Raw genomic sequence first — 4,755 nt, 5'->3', positions numbered from 1 at the left:
GGCTCAGTCATTAAGCATCTGCCTTTGGCTCTGGTCATGATCCCAGGGTCCTGGGATCGAGCCCTGCATCGGGCTCCCTGCTCCTCGGGAAGCCTGCTTCTCCCTCTCCCACTCCCCCTGCTTGTGTTCCCTCTCTCACTGAGTCTCTCTCTGTCAAGTAAATAAATAAATAAATAAATAAATTAATTAATTAATTAAAAAAATCTTTAAAAACAAAAAAACCAATATAAGATTTAGAAAGAGGACCTTTCTGAGTTCTTGGCCATGCGGGTCAGGGCGACCTGACCTGGGGGTCCTATGCCAAGATGCTTCAAAGACTTATTAAAAATGTTTGGGCCCTACTATACCCAAGTTTACCAGGAGATCTGGGTAGGAATGGGGTTGATGGGTTTCATGGTTTATAAAATCAGGAGTGTTGATCAAAGAAATAAAGCTTTGAAAGCTTTGAGTCCTGCACCTGCTCATGGTCATCATTAGTTAGCTTTACTTGGAGGACACATCAGATGGCACGTCAGTCTGGCTATAAATCTCAGCAAGTTCTGTTAGATGGGAACACAGAGCATCACTGTACCCTTGTAGACATGATGGGAACACAGAGCATCGCTGAACCCTTGTGACGTGCAGTTTCCTTTGTGGCATGGATAAATGTACCTGTGAGAAGCAAAAAAAAAAAAAAAAAAAGATTTAAAAAGAGTAAATATGTATTTTTGCATTAAATTTATTGTCTTTCCTCCCCCAACCGCATGTGCTATGGCTATGTTGGGCTTATGGTTTGGGCTATGGAAAAGATCAGGCCACATTGATAGAAAAGTGGTGTCCATCTGGTCCCATCCTTGTCTGTAGTGGTCAGATCACACCTAGAGTAGTGTATCTGTTTGTATGTGTGACATATTTTCAGAAGCAATATACAGATTGGACCAAGTCCAGAAATGGGCAATTGGAAACCATCATTTTGCAGAACTGGTTAAAAGGATGAGAAATGTTTAACTGAGGAAAAGAGAAATTTGAAGGTGAACGTGTTGTTAGAATAGTGTACCAGATTAGTGGTGGGCCAGGAACCGACTGCATCCACATCCGCTGGGGTCATTCTCAGGACTGACGATTTCCAAGACCCAACCTAAGATCCTGTCCAGCTCCAAGAATCTACTACAAGACAAGGGAGAGGTATTTTTACAGGTGGTCATGCACATATCATCCTAGGGGGCATACTGTAGAAGAAGAATCCGGTGGGACTCAGGTAGTATAAATGTTGGAAGTAAAGTGACTCAAATCAAAAAATCAAAACCAAATGAACAACAGTGTGGTGGTTGACAGGTCTAGTGATGGGTGAATGGTCTTCTGTGTGCGGTGGAGAGCTCCCTGCCACTGAGAGGTTTAGGCAGAGAGTGGATTACTAGGATGCTATTAAAAAGGACTCCAGCTTTGGGAGGGAAGTTAATTTGGAAAAGCTTAAAGGTTTTTTCATTAATTCAACAAATATTTATTGAGTTATACTACAGGGCTAAGGAGAAAGGGCAGAGCAGGAACAAGGCCCCGCCCTCTTGGAGCTCACCTTTTATGATTTAATGATTTCAACAAAGTCCAGTCTTAAAGAATGCCAAAGTAGGAGATGGAAAAACCATAGGCGAGCAATTACACAGGGAAACATGTAACTTAGAAATAAATGTATTCCCATTTATTCAGCAAAGAATTAAGTGGAAAGAAAAGAAATGGGGAAAATTGATTTTGAGTGTAAATTTAGGCTAAAGAAGTTGGCAAGTATATAAAGTGTCATTAAGTATTCTGATATATATATGTGTGTGTGTATATATATATATACATATATATATAAATTTAGTGTTGCTATATTCAAGAGAGTGAAATCCTGATGTTTTTTAAAAAAGATTTTATTTATTTATTTTTAGAGAGAGAGAGAGCGTGCGAGTGGGTGGAAGGACAGAGGGAGAAAGAGGGGGAGAATCTCAAGCGGATGCCTCAGATCCTGATGCAGGGCTCAATCTCACTACCCTGAGATCATGATCTGAGCTGACATCAAGAGTCGGGTGCTTGGGACGCCTGGGTGGTTCAGTCAGTTAAGCGTCTGCCTTGGCTCAGGTCATGATCCTGGGGTCCAGGGATCGAACCCCGCATCAGGCATCCTGCTCAGTGGAGAGTCTGCTTCTCTCTCTGCCCCTCACCCCACTTGTACTCTTTCTCTCTCGCTCTCTCTTTCTCTCAAATAAATAAATAAAAATAAAAAAAGAGTCCGGTGCTTAACTGACTGCACCACCCAGGCGCCCTAATCCGATGCTTAATTAGCCCTCAGACGGAAGAGAAGAGCAGACAGGAGAGACGGTGATCCCAGAAGGGAGCACGTGGATGTACTTTCTTTTACTCATTGGTCTTGGTAAGGGGTTTCTGCAGGCAGTTAAGTTTTTAGAAAAGGACGCGGTCTCAATAATGTTTTTCTGCTTTCTTCAAGCCATCAGTCAGAAGCAATTTAAATTCAAATGTTCTCTTGCTTTCAGTGATTAGCTTAGCATTATTATAAGAACAATACATTTACATTCTATGATTTACATAAGTAATTTAGGGCTCTACAGAGTTTTTTGGTCTTACTTTTGAATTTAATGTTAAATTTTAAAAACTTTAAACATGCACAGGTCAAGAATGTGATCCACATACACAAAAACCCTCCTGCTATTAAAAAAAAAGACACCCTAGAAATACTGTATTACATAAGACAAAGGTCCTTCAGAAGGGGAGGCTGGGCTTGCGAGAAATAGAGGCAGTATTCAGAGAAATACTGCTTGGGAATTTTTTAATCTCAAAGCAGGAAACAAATTCTTCCATTTAGGAAGGCCCACGAGAACTAAGCAGTAGAAACACAAATCAAGAACAGTGCTAGGAGTGAGTTGGACAGTTAGGGAGTCAGGGCCAGCGTCCCCAACAAGAAAATATGGAGTCAGGACAGCTAAAATAAAATAGCACTGACATCTCATTTTGCAGCTTAGACAGGACCAGACTAACATTCTGCTTTGCAGCCTTTGCAGAAGTGATTTCTGCAAAACATCCTAAAATAAGACACTTAATCCCTAAGCATTTGTCAATATCACGGGCAAGGGGCAGTTAAGACATAAGCCCCCAGATGTCAACAAAAACAAAGACCATCAGCACGTGGACATTAACCTAATAGACAGATACGTGACCAAAGCCCTGATTGGCACAATTCAGCACACCCTGATTGCTTAAGATAGTTCCGCAAAAGAGCTCATAAAAATCTCTAAACTTAGAAACTCTGAGGGCAACCCTCTCGGGACCCCTCCGTCTCCGGGAGCTTTCTACTCTTGCTCAATAAACTTTGCTTTGCTGCCCATCACTCTCTGTCTGGTCCACCTCTTCATCCTTCGAAGGAGCATGACGGAGAACCGTGGGCACTAAAGGCAGGGAAATCCTGCAACAACAGTAGTCCCGTGGAAATGAACCAGCAAAACACCCCAAATGAAGATCCTAAAGGTAACCAGGGAGCAAAGTCAGGTGACCCACGAGCAAAACTGAGATGCCACCAGACTTCTCAAGGGCAGCGGCAGCAATCGAAGTCAGGAGACAGTAATGATAAGAAAATGGCAGTGTTTGCTCTCAGCGCTTTATGTTCACTATCTCATTCAGTCTCAACACCCTCGAGGGCAGGACCAGTGTGGTTCCCCACGTGGCCAGTTTGTTCGCTGAGCTCAGGCCCTGGGAGTCCCGTGTGAGTGAGGTCCTAGAGCTAGGGATTGGCAAAGCTTGCCAGATTGCGGGGATTCTGTACACGGAGCCTGTGCTTATAAGGATTATGCTGCATAGGAGCATTGTCAAATAGCTGAGAGAAAATCCATCTAGAGTTCTACAGCTGTGGCCAGGAATCATCGAAGAGTGAGTGCAAAATAAAGACGCTTTCCAGACAAGTAAAATGTAAAGTAGTAGACCTTCACTGAAAAGGACAACTAAAAGAAAAAAAAAAAAGAGCCCAGACAATATAAAATAACAAAAATAAATGACAATGAGTTTGGGCTCCAAATAAAGGGAAGCTGGGGCGCCTGGGTGGCTCAGTCGTTAAGCGTCTGCCTTCGGCTCAGGTCATGGTCCCAGGGTCCTGGGATTGAGCCCCACATTGGGCTCCCTGCTTAGCGGGAAGCCTGCTTCTCCCTCTCCCACTCCCCCTGCTTGTGTTCCTGCTCTCAATCTCTCTCTCTCTCTCAAATAAATAAATAAAATCTAAAAAAATAAAATAAATAAATAAAGGGAAGCTGAAGACTGGGGCAGGGGTTGGGGCTGGACCCTGGACAGGGAAGTCTTGGCATTGTGTGGGAGGCCAGGAGGGCTGATAGATTTTGGACTTAGGTTGTGTATGCCTACTCTCATCTTAAGAATAACCACTCAAGGAATAGAAAAAGAAAGCATAATTTCCAAACTCATGTGGAGAAAAAGGGAAATAGAGGAAACTTAATTTATCTAATAATTGTTTTGATATAAAATATTCAAAATCTTATCAATCCTCTTTTCTTGGGTTTCTATTATTGGATATGAATTTAAGTGTGACTCATGTCAACAGAAGGACACTAGCCTTCACTGAGCGCCTGCTGAATGCCTGCTGATTTGCTTGTGTTGTCTGAGTCAATCTTCACACCAAACCTATAAACAATGAGCAGGGCCCCCAAGTTACAGATATAGAAACTAAGGCTCCGAGAGTTTATGTAACTTGTTCATGATCACACAGCCTTTCCAAGGCAGGAA

The 4,755-nt window shown here is 42.7% G+C and overlaps 1 pseudogene; it reads left to right on the top strand.

Annotated features, from left to right (window-relative positions):
* The first annotated feature begins 305 nt into the window (after positions 1-305).
* LOC118542600 (ATP synthase F(0) complex subunit j, mitochondrial pseudogene) lies at positions 306-495 on the top strand (annotated as a pseudogene).
* Positions 496-4,755: the final 4,260 nt, after the last annotated feature.

The sequence above is a fragment of the Halichoerus grypus genome, chromosome 1, assembly GCF_964656455.1.
Source record: "Halichoerus grypus chromosome 1, mHalGry1.hap1.1, whole genome shotgun sequence".
Classification (NCBI taxonomy): Eukaryota; Metazoa; Chordata; class Mammalia; order Carnivora; family Phocidae; genus Halichoerus; species Halichoerus grypus.
Note: the sequence above shows the minus strand (reverse complement) of the source record. Positions and strands in the feature narration are given on the sequence as shown.